Source organism: Strix uralensis, chromosome 4 (assembly GCF_047716275.1).
Source record: "Strix uralensis isolate ZFMK-TIS-50842 chromosome 4, bStrUra1, whole genome shotgun sequence".
NCBI classification, from domain to species: Eukaryota; Metazoa; Chordata; class Aves; order Strigiformes; family Strigidae; genus Strix; species Strix uralensis.
This window is the reverse complement of record NC_133975.1, coordinates 66,876,215-66,891,713: the sequence shown is the minus strand read 5'-3', so window position 1 is coordinate 66,891,713 and position 15,499 is coordinate 66,876,215. Positions and strand designations below refer to the sequence as shown.

General features: G+C 42.6%; 1 long non-coding RNA gene across 2 annotated transcripts; it reads right to left on the bottom strand.

Annotated features, from left to right (window-relative positions):
- Nucleotides 1–265: 265 nt before the first annotated feature.
- On the bottom strand, nt 266–15,062 carry LOC141942918 (uncharacterized). Of its 2 annotated transcripts, none has more exons than XR_012628773.1 (3): nt 14,635–15,062; nt 14,213–14,395; nt 266–835 (listed from the first exon to the last, which is right to left on the bottom strand). It is a non-coding gene; the product is annotated as an uncharacterized LOC141942918 (long non-coding RNA). The 2 variants fall into 2 exon arrangements; XR_012628774.1 differs by lacking the exon at nt 266–835 and adding an exon at nt 10,353–10,718.
- Between the last annotated feature and the right edge of the window lie 437 nt (nt 15,063–15,499).

The window sequence follows — 15,499 nt, the reverse complement described above, 5'->3', positions numbered from 1 at the left end:
AGGGCTTCTCAGCCTGCAGCTTAACAGAGCCCGAATGACAAGATAAAACAGGATCTTGCAAAATAAATCATCATCTGGAGGATTTGTGGGGCTGTTTCAACGTGTTCCATGTTCTGTCTGTTTTTCGTGGACAAACACAAAGGAACAAATATCATAGGACAAAACCAATTAAACCACAGTGACTCGTGCTGTGTACATACTGGAGACAAAAGTCTGTGGTGGCGACTCGAGCAGATTAGCATTCAGTTTGATCTAGTGAGGTTCTGCAGTTTCAACAAACAGAAAATGTTTATTAAATGTCACAGTCTGGAAAAATAAGCAGTCTTCTCTACAAAACAGTCAGCAATGTTGCTATGCCAATCTCTATTTCTAGGCATAGTTCCTGTCTGCTATGCCACTGATGACGGCCAACAATTTCTTCAAGTTTATTTTGATGACAAGCGCTCTTAGATTCCCACAAACGCACACAACTTCTCCTCGGGATATTCCTGACACAGACCAGCGCTTTTCTAAGTACCGTCAGATATATCTGAGCACCCTTAAATACAGCATCCCTGCAAGGTGAATGAACTGGCATAGTGATTTATTGGAGGGATACAAGTAGTTTTACGCTCAGATGTAAGAGCTGTGGATCTGCTCCTGTTTGAACAACACTGATTGCTGTTAATGGAGTTGACTTGTGGCATCATCTAGGTGATGTTTCCAGGATGAGGCTCTGAGCTCCAGTCTCTGTTATCTAAATGCTCTTGGCAGTCGCCACTTCCCCCTTCCCCATTTTGCCATCACAGAGATGGAGTATGGATGTTCCTCCTCTGACTGCTGTATTAAGCCACACCTAAACGGCAAAAAAGGTTCACTTTGTAAACACGTAGCATGACAATTCTAAAAATGCTAATTCCGACATCTACTTGAACACATGTATTGCTTTTCCTTTACTAATTTAAACCTAATAGAACACTCTGCAAAATTATCATTCATATATCATGTAATTTGAGGGGGGGAAATCTGTTATAAGAGCATGGCTGAACAGCACTTTCTCTTCAGCCTTGCAGAAGAAGGGTTCATTTTCTACATTAGGAGACAAGGATCCTTGCCCCATCTTTGTTCCTATGTTGCAAAAAGCTAAGTAAGAGTGAGAAAAAAACCCAACCAAACCCCAAGGGTCCTCACTGTAAGTGATGCATTCATCAGCTTTGGAATTATAAACAGGGAAAATTAGTCTGCTCCTTGTGCTGTCTGGACCTGGCAGAACAATCAAGGGTTGTGGGCAAAGGAGGAGTTGTGGTAAGGTCTAGAAATAAAATCTTTTTTGGTTTTTTTTTTCATTTATGCAAGGAATAATTTTCTTTCAATGTGGCATTTATTTGTGATTAAGGGAAGTGTGTATGTCCAGGAAGAAATGAGAAGTGTTTCCAGTATTTTGAGAAAACACAATTTATCTATTCTGTAACATGCTGTGCTTTACAGAATAACAATTCCTTCCTGACATTCTTTGGGAACCTAAAGATGCAGTAAGTGAAAATAAGTTATAAATTCTGTAGCTGCAGATGCTATAGCACACATTATTTCAAAACAGTGACGACAGCCTTTGAGAGGGGAATTCTTGAGTTACACTGAACCAGATGGCTGGTGTGAAATCAACAAAAAATAGAATTAAAACTGGAGGAGAACTCATCTGAAATCTTTTGTGATCCTAATAAAAGTGAAGATTTATACTGAAGCCTTAACGTCTGCAAGGCAAATTTTAAACTAAATAAAACTACTTGTTGTAAGACTTTCCAATACTGTCAAATTAAATAGGTATTATTTTAACTAGCCTTGCTAAACTATCTTCCAATATGGCTTGGCAAAACTTGTCCAGGCCTGTCTGCACAGCAATTCATTGGGAATAGTTATGCATGGCTAATAGCTGTGTATTGACTAGCAGGTGATGATATCAGAGATGTTAACTGGGCCTTGTGGCATGTGGATTTCCAAACTGAAATAGGATTACAAACCTTCATGATTAAGGGACACGTGGTAATTAACACTCTAGACACAAGCAGTCTGCCCGTGTGGCAATTGGACACCCAGGTAAGAACAATAGGGGTCACTTAGAACAATAGTTTCCTTTGAACCACTTAACCAAAGAGCTCCACAGGCTTTACAGCCACTAATTAATCTAAGTGCCCCTCTGCTATCCCATTATACTGGTAGGAGGACAGCCACACCAGGAAAGCAGCAGTGCTGAAAACCGGACGGCAGAAGTCACAGAGTTGTGACTACTCTTCCCGTAAGACCAAACTGCTGCTGTACAATGATTAGGGACTTAGCACCTAATTCTGGGGGGAAAAAATGTGTCTAGTTTGGCCAACATCCTTTTTTCTGTTTTCTGCCATGATGGAAGAGACAACAGCTCATGTGTGAATTAGCATTTTCTTCAAATGTAATTCAAGCTCATTTGAGAATATGGGTAAAGTATCAAACATCAAGAGAGCCTGGTTCAAATGAGATTAGCCCTAGAATCCTTTCCCCCCTTGAGAGCTGCTTATTCTTTCATAACTCCTTAAGAGGCATCATATGAAAAAAAAAAAAATCTGTTTTAATTAAATGGGATGATTTGACAGTTGGGTGTTTTCTGTTAACTGAGGGGAGTAGAAGTAGCTTCTTTAAGCAAATAAAATTACATCGGTGTGTACATTTTATTTTTATACAGAAATACACATATTAGAAAACACATATAAAGGCTACTCACATATGTATATGCACACACATATATATATGTATCTGAGAAATATTTTGCAGATTCTGTTGCTTTTAGAAGTGGGACCAGTGCCTGGTGATAGAAGCTATCAAAACTGAAGCCTTTGCATAGGCTTCCTCTCACCAGGCCCTTTGTGAGGGAACAAGTCTAGGAGATTAAATGATTCACAAATCTGCCAGAATTTAAAATTTGTTCCCCTGACAGAAGCCCCTAAAGAAGAATGGCATTCGATCCTCTAGTAGCCATAGGAGTAAATGTCCACACTGGTACAGCTCCTGTCTTCAGTACAGAGGAGTGTAATTTCACACTTTTCACCTTGTGCTCATGGAAGCTGGTCAAGTTCAGAATTCATAAATAAATTAATTTATTCAGATTTATGACATGCTTCCTAAAAGACAGAAGGAGACCAAGGCTTGCTGGTCAAGGATTAATGTAAACATGAAGTTGTTGGGGAAAAGGTTCACTGGCAACATGAACAAATCTAGAGACAAGCAATGGCAGTGCATATATGTCTGTCTTGGTGACCACACCCTGAGTTCAAAATAGCTGTTGAAATTAGGAAGGGAGGCTGCAGAAAAAAGAAACCCAGCTTGTTTGCTCAGGAGAAGGGAGCTATACTTAGCAGAAATATTTTGAGCCGACAAGACCCAAACACAAATCAATGGAAACTTAATAAATTTAGGATAGACTGTAAGCTGTTAGAGATTGTGATTTTTGTCTTGCTGCTGCAACATACGGAAAACTAGTGCAGAAATAGCATCTAACAGTGTTAATAGGTAGGTGTCGCGGATGAGTAGAATGCACCTCACTCAAAAGAGAGAAACGGCAATATGTATTATTGAGGTAAAATAGTAATTTGACCGAGTTCAATGAATTTGATGGAATTTAACAAAGTTTAACAGGGGTTTACCAAGGTTCAGTAAGTTTGATGGCAAAGTTTATCTTATTAATTACTGCATGGAAGAAACACACAAAGGAAAACTGAGTTAGAATCAAGTTAGAATGATTCACACAGAGACCAGAGACACAAAGGGTAAGGAAGACCCTGCCCTTGAGTCACAAGGTTCAGAGCAGACTCCCGTGTTTTCTAAACTCCTTATGGAGCTTAGGTGCGGCTAGGTCCAATCTTAGTGTCTGACTTAGACAATGTTTTATGTCTAATGGAATTATCTATACAAAGTTTATAACTGAGTAGCTACATGGATTAGTAATGTTTCATTAGCATTAATTCAGCATGCTATCAGTCACCTACCGAGGATCTGTTGCGAGTAAGGGGACTCTCCGCCTTGGGCAAGGAAGGATCTCTTAGTCTTAGGTATGGAATCTCAGACCTTGAGAGGCATCCTGGCTCAAGGGGGGAGTAATTTGGCGTGCAGTCCAGCTGCAATTCAGGAAAAGCTCAAATTGGGCCCATCCTGATGGTAATATTTATAGAGTGAAGTAGTTGGCTGCTAGTCAATACTATAAACAAGGTAGATGTTTTTGTTTAGGTCTGGTATCTTGTTCTGTACTTTGGTTATCTTGCATTTTGGGGCTTTGAAACCACCTTTTGAAATATTTTTCTGAGGCACCTTCACTTCCTTGTATGTGAGCCAGGAGCTCCCCAGCTCGCAGGTTCACTACAGGGTGTGAGGCCTGTTGCTCCTTAGTCAGCTTAAACTGAAGTATGGCTAGGGGTCAAGTGTATCCATCAAAGTAGGTGAGAGGAATTTCCATGACAAGAGGAAGCTCACCACAAAGGAAAACACAAGTTAGCCTACAGAAGAAAATTTGTAACAGCACAGCTAGGCTGGTTAGGTGTACTGCTTTGTTTTGCAAAGGCAAGGTTTACATGGTTTTTTGATGGGCATCCAGAAACGCTTTTCAGATGCATCCAGAGAGTGAGCCTGGAAGCACTGTTTGTTCATTGGGATCTTTATTAAGCTGCGAGGTCTGCCACAGATGGCTAACTGCAAGGCATTTCAGCCAAGCAGCTTGCGATTCTGGGACAGGCCAGATGCAAAGAACCCTGGTTGTACACAGAGCTGGTTATATATAACCTAGAACTCCAGTGTATATTTAGAGGAAGCATGTATCATTCTTGTACATATTATAGATATTTACGTACACATAAAATTAGGTATGCATTTAAGCTGGTATAAAGCTGCCATGTACTGATACCACATACTTTGTTTACTGAAAAAAAAAGCTACTGTATTTATGCCATTGTATCAGTGTAAGTACCCCTATACCAGCACAGCTGCATCAAAGTCCTGGGACAAGAGGAAGTGCATCTGTATAACTTAAATTGCAAAACTTCCTACTATAAAGAAAGCAAAACTACAGCTAACCACCAAGGGAGCAGCATCAGACTTCTAGAGGAGATGAAATATTGATGCAAAGTGCTGAAGGGGACTACTTCTGACCTCCATTTTCACTGCGTCAATTAACATTTGGTCTGTTTTCATCCAATTTATGCTGTTTTAATGAAGTGTTCTCCTGCCCACCCATTTCATCAGGTTTCATCAGAGATACTTTTGACATTAAACTGTCTCTGCAAGCATTTCTGAATCCCCTCTGACAACAGAGAAACCTAACTTCTGACTCCCAAGATGAGGTTACTAGAAGAGAGAGATCAGAAAGTCTATTGGAAAACAGATCTTTCATAGAAAATATTCTTACTCCCTGTATAGTAGCTGGCATAAAACTTGTAAAACGCAGCTAAAAATTGAATTGCTTGTAGTGATAAAATCTTGATTCATTAAGGAAATTCCAAGTCTTCATTGAGAATTTTCACTGATGTGAAAGGATTTTGTTCCAGAAATAACACCGTGGACAGGCCCCTGTCTATTATTTCATGGCTCTAAGCAAGCCCATGTACAGTATGTTGGTAGCCACAGATACCCACAATCCCCAATACTGACAGAGCGTGAGGAAATGGCTGGAGAGTGAACGGCATTCTTCAGCGAGCCCGATTCTCTGCCTGTGTTTTCATGAAGACCTCTCTCTACACAGTGCTGAAAACATCTAGAGTGGTGATAAGGAGCTAACTGCCAAGCTTGCAAGCACAGTATCTAACCAACGTACTTTTGTAACATCATGAAATCTCATCTTGGAGGCCTTGAAAATGGCTCTGACATGAGAAGAGGAAGGGGGAACTACACCCCCACATCCGTGCAAACCCTCACGTAAAGACAGTGAGAAGGGCAAGGCACTTGTGGATGACTTCACTGGTGCCACGTCAAGAATATTTGCATTTTGTTGCTCACGGGTTGCTGTTGCCCTACCTTGTTCAAATTCCACAATCTGTGCGCTGAGAAAAAGGAAGGCACCGGAAAAGGCTCCAAATCTGTGACACATTTTGTAACTTATCCAGTGAATAGAATACAATTATTATTCATGATCTCTGCATTGGGTGGGTTTAGGTGCCTTTTGTTTTAGTGCCCTTGCAGCTCCTTTGTGAGCCGGCTCAGTCTTATTGTTTTCCATTGCAGCTATTGTCAGAAATCTGTATTTCATCTTCAAGTCTATTGAAATATTGCTTCCTATCTTTTTAAGGTAATACTATCAGATGTGTCTATCAGTTTTCTGCAGGAAGACATTGCAGGCAATATTTATAATGGCAGCTGAAGATGCAGATCCAATTCTGATCCCACTGACATTGTGCAGCAAGGGTAATCTTTTAGAAGCCAAGAGAATTACACCAAAGGCCTGAACAATGTGCTTCAGTGCTTTTAGGGCAACAATTTGCCTTCAGTGCAAGTTAAATTGGCTGAAAGGAAGCTGTATGTTTCAATAACCTTGTGCTTGTCTAAGCATGACCACGTAACTAGCAGTTTGCTTAAAGGTCTCTTAATAACGATTTGTTACTGTAAGGTAACGTTTCATTCACTGTACATTTTTGTCACTTATTTCAAGTGGGTTCTTTTATTTAATTGACAAGATAATTCTAGGCAATGTTGTACTTAAGGCTTTTTAAAGTATTTTTTTAGAAAGGTAGTTGTGCATAATTTCAGAAGGCATTTTCAAAATCATAGGGATTCTGCATAAATGGAATTTAAATTAGTCATTAAAAGTTAAACCAAGAAAAAAAGAGCAGTCACCTTTCTGACTGTAGAACCAGGCAGCTGTTGAGTAAAATGATTTGCTAGGAGGCATTCAGTTACGAGGACTGGGAAGGGATATTTTAAATTTATTTTCAGATTTAACATGGTGCAAATCAATTTTATATAACTTGGATTAAACGCTAGGAGGCTGAAAGACCCTTTGCACAAAACATCCATGAAACAATAGGAAGATACTTCCATCCTGAGTTGTGGTTTTTAATCATGCAATGCAAGTATCATGAGAGAAAATAGGTAAAATAGCAAAGTATTGATGTTCTGTACCTCAGAGGCCATACACAGATTGGGAGATGACGTGGTGGGTCACACATTGTAACTTAGGCCTCATCGGCTCTCAGCAGAAACCCTACCTCGGTAGCAGTCAGTGACAAATTTCTGGCCACTGGTCAGATATCCCCCCACTATTTCTCACTGTGCCTCTCTCCGCTGTGCTACCAAAGACTCCTTACACACTTGCTTTTCATAGATTATCTGAGTTCTTGAATACAACTGGCCGTTACATTTCAGTAAGCACACCTTGTAATGACCCAGGCTTAATTTGAAAGCCTCAAGAGATGAAAGATCCCTTAATTATCTAATGTGCTATAAACAAAATACATCTCATTGTCCTTTCCCAGGGTTTCTTGAATTTACCTTTGTGTATGTCTTTTGCTAAAATTGAGTTCTTCAGGGCAATGTCTTTTATGCTTTGCATAGTGATAACCATTAACTGTAAATAAGAAATCATGTCAACCTGTATATTCTTTCCTTTATCAGACTACACAAACACAGACTGTCACAAATTATCACAGATGGAAGGTTTTTTCCATCTGTAAGTATAAAAAATGTCACCCCTCCAGTCTAGTGGATTGGTTATTCTTACTCAAATGACTAGCCGTTGCAGTTCTGGAAGTCTCGCAGAGTCTGCCAATCTTATTCTATTTCCTGTGCCCGAAATGGAATATTCCATTTTTTTTCCATTCTTTCCAAACGATAACTACCTCTAGTCATTTCATATCCATTAGTGCATAATGTCCTTCTCATATTTCTCAATAATAATTTATACTTTGTTTCACAAGATTAATTGCTCTGTGCTAGTGTGAACAGAGATGTACAAATTTCCATGCACAGTACCACAGATGTTTTCCAAGTAACAGCTGCAGGAACATGTCCAGCATAGTTCTATCTTAAGCTACCATATCCAGGCACATTTCACTAACATACTCTTGATAGTTGCCAGAAGAAATAATTCAGATGTACTTTCTCAGATGTACAGTCAGTAGGTAGCTCTGCCTGTCTGGAAATATCTGGGTCTAACTCAAGAGTTCAAACTGCCTAACCTTGTATTGAAGATCACATATCACACGGTTCCCTAAATACTTAGAGAGCATGCAGAAAATCCTCCAACACCTTGCCTAATCTGTGTCTGCTCTCCTCCTGCTGTCACTGCAGTCTATGGCAAAGCTCCCTTCTCCCTTCAGTGGAAGAAAAGCCAGGCCCCAGCAGCAAGGATTCCAGAGCGAGGACAGGAAGGGAGGACTGCTGTATCCAGTCCGGCTGCCAGGTGATTTTTAGCAAACAGGAGTGTATGTCACTTTTGTAAAACCTGCAACCTTTCTTCTATCCAAAAAAGCATCAGCGAACGTGATGCTGACCCACACAGAAAAGTGCAAGTCATTGTGTTACTGGGCAGCAGATTATCCATTTAAAAAGGCACGTATACAAGTGTCACAGATACACCATATATTAGATACCCTATACATTTTTCAAGATTATAAACTCCTACAGTGCTGATATGAACTCTCCAGGACATAAAATACCCAATTATAGATGATGATGTCTATAGTGAAGTATAACCACTGTCAGGTAATTAGCATGAACTGCCTTTAAGTAGTCACATGGCGAAAAGAAACAGAATTTTTATGTTCTGGAAGGGAACAATGTAAGAAAACCTGTATTAAATGAGCCAGAGAGAATGAGCTTTTAAGGTACTGTTACTCATATTTTCTCCCACCCTGAAGACCATGATAAAGTTGCTTTAGCTGAAGGCTTGTTTGGAGTAGCTATGCTCAAGAGTACACAGCTGGCGTTGCCTTGATTTACCTTGATGTCCGTTCCCATGCACTTACTCATTGTCTTTGTTAGATGCAATGTGGAAAACTATTCAACCTCATTTAACTTTGAAGTAAGTCCTGCTCTGAGCCGTAGTTTGGCCTAGAAAACCTCCAGAGGTCACTTCCAACCTCAGTTATCCTTCAATTTTATGACTATTTATTGCAGCTAACACCTCTGCATTTATAACGCCCACTTACTCATTGATCTTGGATTGTGAAAGTAGGTAATTCTGATTCTCCTGTACTGCTGTATTACCACTGTTTTGCTTCTAGCACTATTAAGAAAGGTCATAAGAAATTACATTGTAGTTTAGAAAGCGATTCAAGAAAACACATCTCTTCAAATTATAAAAGAATTAAACTTTAGGCCAGATGATGACTCTTTGAAGAGTTTTTCAAAAATTGGGCACCATTTTATCCTTTAGGAGGGCAGGTCAAAAAGGCTCGGATACAGACAGTTGAAGTAAGAAGGATGTTTTTCCCTATAGTAATTTGGATTCGGGCATGCAGATCATATATATGAAACAAAATTAAGGAGAAACATGCATGAAATATTACTATCAGCTAGCTGTTCCACTATATCATTCACCCTGCCAATACTAAAATGGTAAAATTGGAAGTGTCGTAGAGGAGGACGTACATTCCTCTATGCTGTTGGTGTTCTCGCATGTTGCAATGTGCGTTTCTGACTAGTCATGTATTTTCTAGGAAGAACGACTGATTTACGGGTGTGATCCCTAGGGTGAGGGACACGGTCTGAAGGTTTTACTACTCCCAAATTAAATGGAATAGATGAGAATGTTTCCCAAATAGTAAAGCAAACAGCAGAAAATATCTGTTCAGGTTGAGAAAATTACATTATGGGGCCATTTATTTAGTAAAAAATAAATCAGGTAAAAAGAGTCATTTAGTGCTTGCAGTTCTCCTCTCTGAATTAATCACTGAACCTCTATCAGGTACTTCATTTGCTAAATTTAAGCATGTATTTCACTGTTCTGGATGAAAGCAGAAGTGTGTTTCAGTGTCTCAAGCAGCTCTGTGGTGGGAACAGATAGGGAATCTTCTTCAGCTCAAATAGCAGGGTTTGTTTTCCTCGTAAATTATTTAGGTTTCTGCTGTTAGGAAGAAGTTGTGAGAGACTGTCAGAAAGCAGTGTGGAAAGCAGCTATGAAGTCCTGAGAGGCTGTGGAGATGTTACACTTGATCCAGCACTCCTGTGATTCAGCTTATGATGATTTCTACTGTCAACAGACTTCTTTTAACATGTGATTCTGCAGACTTACAATCAAAACCGAATGGCTACATACCTGAGATTGCCTCTCCCTGCATGACAGGTGATAGTTTCTGATAAGGGAGAGCACTAAAACTGACAGTTGATTAAAAAGAGACAGAACAGATTGCACAGTTGCAGAATTTGTTGTCTGTGCATGCTACACAGCCACAGTTGCTCTTTCTCTTTATTAAAAGTGTGCAAGACACTTAGCGTGCAAGCTATTTTATTTTTTGTTAAACTTTTTTCTTCTAAAGCTGACAAGTATTTGGACAGGAAATTTATGTTGCTTTTTTTCTCATCTGTTTTGGAAAAAGTAAACCAACTTTGAGTACTTTGGAAAGGGGATTTGCTTGCTGCTAGTCTCTCTCACTGGCCAGATGCTTCTTCCTGTTCCATGCCAGGACAACAATTTAGCTTCAGTTTCATGCATGGAACAGCTGAATTCTGCTTGTGAAACTGAAGCCAGGGTTTGTCTGTCCAGCTGCAGTGGAAATCTACATTTTAAGCTGAAAGAAATGAAGGAGACTGCATTTAGTTTCTTCTTTTTTTCCTTTGCCACATACTTCAGGAATACTAGATCATTTTTTTTCAAAGGGCAATTCATTATTGCCTGTAAGAACAAGCATAGCTAATGTACTTATAAGGTAGAACAGTCTTATAATTTGCAAAAATAACTAGCGATTTTGGATAGTTCAGTTTTCACAGAGGTCAAAGACAGTTCAGTGTTCAAACCCATTTCATTCCTCCGAGAGTTCCTATGTGCTGATGATTTTTATTTGATGAGCACTTGCTCCCAGGAAGCTGGGCAAAGTCTTGTCAGGTAATTTCACTATAAACTATTTTTTAGGATTCTCCTCGGTTCCTTCTGTTGCTTTTCCCACTGTTCCACAATATTGTTCTGCAAACTGTGCCTCTAAACAAAGAAAACAGAGTGTAGCTTTCTTTGCAACTTTAAAAAAATTGCTTCCTGAGAGTCTGTTTCATTCCAGTCTTTGAAAAAAAGAAGCTCCCTCCAAGAGAAGTCTTTCTGAGCCCTGAGTGTGATATTTCTTCAGTGCTATCAGCATACATATCTCTCCTGATTGCTTCGATGAGCACTCAGATGCCCCTGAGAGGGTTTCCTCCACCAACGGCCCAAGCTCAACCTGCCTACAAGCAGGCAGCAGAGACGCTCCGGGCCCTTCCTCTTTTGTGAGGAACGTGACTTCTGACGAGAGCTCTGCTGCTCACCAAATTTTATGTCTGAGATCGGTTTGGAAAAAGAACAATAGGACTTTTTCTTTTTTTTTTTTTAAGGTTTTGTGTGTTTTGTTCTCTAAACCAGCGTCAATATTGCCTTCTCTGGGCTGATTGAAACTCTCTCACTATTTTAAAGATCTCAGGTTAGCAATAAATACAGGTAAGTTATATAATGGCTGGAGTCATGTAATGGCAGGAATAACTAGACTTATTCTGCCACACTACACTGAACTTGACCAGCTAAATCCAAACAGCAATTATTATTAAGAGTTTGCATGTCTCTAGCCCCTCAGGATATTCAAATGCTTTACAAAATATTTTAATTTAGCCTCACAACCAACCTGACATGAGGGTAAATTTATCCTTGTTCTGAAGTCGCTGTCTGCATACGTATATGAACTCATCAAGCCTGCTTGCCTGTGCTGGACTTTGTGTGCACGTAAGTTGAGTGGATATGAAAATTATTGTTAACCTTTGCATCTGTGGGTTTAACTGGCTGGTCAAAAGTCATGCAGTGAATAGCACTTGGGTCTCCAAAGCAGAACACAGAGCCAAACCACAAGACCATCTGTTTTTCCCTCTGAAGGGTGTTTAAACAGCACAGATAGAAATGTCTGCTGCAAAGATTCATGTCCTTCCCTTTTCCACATATTGGGATTTGGCTGTGAATCCTGTAGTGTCTCCTCTTTCCTTCCACTCAGTGGTAGAAAAACCAGGCATTGCGTAAGCTGAAAGGCAGGTATTACAAATGCCTTACGTGTGGGATTTTCTTGTTTCCACTAACGTAGATCTCTCACTGGTCTAATATTTACTGGTCTGCCTGTGTAGTTACACTTGCACACTGTCACACTGTCTTGGGAGCCAGACCGGGACACATTCCATTTTGGTATGACCAGAGCAACCCATATTGCTGTAAGCCCTCTGCACACCCTCACACCGAGTCCACTGAATCTGTGACAATGCAGTTGTCCTGTCAGGTCTCTTTAAAACAGACGCGCTTCCTTTCCCCCCACAGTGATGAACAGGCCTTTTCCCTGCTACCGAAGTGTACTTCATCTTTGGCTGACATGGCACTTGGGCTCTTTATACTTTTCCAAGGCATCAGATTTTTGTACAGTGCATCAAGTCCCTGCATGCGGAACACCTGCGTGTAATGGTGCAGTGGCCTTCCTCCAGGTGTGCTTCATTACACTCACCAGCTTAATTTTTTTCGAGGTTTAATATTGCCTCTTCTGCTTTCTCCCTGGGCTACAGGCCCAAACACATAGGGTTCTTGCTGGTTGCCTCCGTCTCTTTCTCAGCAGTCTCTCTAAATCCCTTGGCCTTGGCAGCCCCTTACTTATGGCAGCCTGCGTGCCATAACCCTCAGCTGCTCTGGGCACATGCTGTGTCTTTCTTCTTGGAGTGTGTACAACTGTGCTGCTATTTTGACCCCTGGGCGGTTGTGCCCAGACCTAGGCCACCTCCTGCAGAGGCTTGAAGTGGTCCTAGGAGACCCTCGCCTTCAACTGACCCCCCTGCTAGGACGACCTGCTCTGAGGTCCCTCCTGTGCCAGGTGATTCACTCCTCAGTTTCCAGGATTTCCTTCCGAAGGAGGATCGATCCAGTAGCTGACTAGTTTATTGCGCTACTTTTAACTCAGTTGGGTGCTGCCTCAACTGTCCCTTCCTACTGTTACTGAGGACAAAGGACCGTAATCCTATGTATCCAGCTGAGGGCATATTCAGCACAAGATGAATAAAAGGAGCTCTGTTGCGGTATGTTAGCACTAGAGGTTCCTGCCAAACCATCAATTCCACAGTCTGCTGGTCTGAGGATGTGCCGCACTGCCTCAGGCTCCCAGTGCTGACATGCGAAATGTTCTGGGAAGGGCCCTGATGGAAATCCCTAGAGCAAATCAGTCAGAATATGCAATTTTATAGCTGCGGGAGTGGAACAATCTCAGGACTGTGTCAGTCAGACCTCCAGCAAGAATTTCCCAGCTAGGAGCATCAGCTCAATTATCTTCCCTTGGTCACTGCCACAAACTACCAGTGGGCCAACTGATTTTGGAAAACCGTAACAGCTTCACAGACTTCTTAAACACTGATCCTTAAACAATGAGACCCAGAAGAATTAGAATGAAATTGGGAAAGCTAGATAAAATTCCAGTGGGACTTGCCCTTCTCTGCACCTTCTTAGTTCTGAAAGGCATATTCTATTTCAAGATAAAAAGTAAGAAAAATGGAAGGGAGCAGCACACAGCAAGCTTTGATTCGAAGATCAGTTGCATCCTCTATGCACAGAGGAGTCCAGTTGCTGCAATAAAAATTTGTCTCAGTCTTATAAATGTAGCCTGAGAATTACTGGAGAAAGGGTTAAAAAAGCTCATGACATGATTTTTTAGCAAACTGATTCTGACTTCATTTGTCAGGAAAATAAATAGAAAAAAACCTCATGTTCTCTCTATGCTTGATTTATATCACTGTGCTTATTATCTCCAGAGGAAATCCTCCTTTGTGTGCTGTCTGAACAGCTAATAACTACAGATACTGGAAGGAGTTTAAAGAAAAGATGTTGCTTTTGCTCTGAACTTCTTGCTTTTATCTGTTAATTTCAACCTCTAGTGGTATAGCAAGGTTTTGCCACTCATCTTCACAGTGCCAGGATTTTCAGGCAAAGTATTTATTCAGTTCCTGGTCTCTATTGTACAGTATTATAACACACTCCCAGTCCCCTCAAAAAAAACCAATTTATGTTCCAAAAAATTTGAACACTCACAAGTTTAGTTGTCTGGTTCTTGAGTGGACCAAAGGAATAAATAGAGTTGTGAGAAAACATCTCGGCTTCCCTGGCACTTTGGGCATCTGTCTTCCGCTATGTCAGTGGGACCACCAGAGCCTGCCATCTGGAAACGAGAAGGCCAGTGAATCCTTCCTGCAGGCCTTTGTGATGGGGAAAGGCCTAAGTAAGTAAATAAAGCAAGTAAAGGGTAAATTCCTGTTTACGTCTTGCACGGCAGTAAATAATGCAGCTTTAAGGGTGACAGGGAGCTCTGTCTCAGCAAACACAGGCCGGGAGGCACGGTACGGACAGAAAAGCAGTGAGAACTCAGCGTCTGCACAAGAATGTGTTTGTAAATAAAACGCCTTTGCTTATTGTTCCCCGAGTGTTTTAAACGAAACTTTAAAGCTTTAACCTGCCTGCTGCCAAAGTGCCGCTGAGGGGGGCGAACTTAAATCTCCTTTGATACCGAGGCTGCTGGAAGGAGCAGACAGACGCCGTGGGCACCCACACCCCCGCTTGAAGGGGAAAGGTGTGCGAAGGGCGGCGGTGACAGCTGACCGCCCTCACGGCCCTGCCTGGCGGCCTCGGCTCCGCTGCCCCCGGGGGTGACCCACTCACCCTCCACGGCCACCGGCCGGGCAGGGGCCCACGGCTCTGTCACACCCGAAGCCGGGGCCGCGAGCCCCCCGCCGGAGGCGGCCCTCAGCGCCGGCACGGAAACAGCGACAGCCCGTCCGCGCAGCCGCGCAGGCGCCGCGAAGAGACGGCGGGCAAGCGGCCTATGCCGCGCTACCTCCGCGCGATCCTTCCGCCGGCGGCCCGAGGGAACAGAGTCCGTGTCCCGTGTCCCGTCCCCTCCGTCCCGTTCCCCCGCCCCCCCCCTTCACAGCCTCCTCGCGCCGCCTCCCGCACCGGAGCGAGCGGCGAAGCGTGTGCCCGCGAGCGGCGGCGGACAGTTGTTCGGGCGGGAACCGAACAGAGCTGTGGCTCCGCGGCAGCGAACCCCGCCGCCTCCCACTGCAGCCGGCGCCCCCCGCGCGGCGTTGTCCCCCCCGCGGCGGTGCTGAACGCCAACGGCCGCCGCGCGCACCGCCCCGCCCCGCCCCTGCCGCGCGGGAGGCGGGGATGGGCTGAGGGGAGGCCGCCCCGCCGGCCCTTCTTCTTTCCCTCCCCTGCTCCCCCCGGGAAGCGGCTGGCTGCGGGCTGCCTCTCGCTCCCCCCCCCCCCCCTTTTAATTTTTATTTTATTTTATTTTACCCCCCCCCCCCCCTCCCCGCGCGG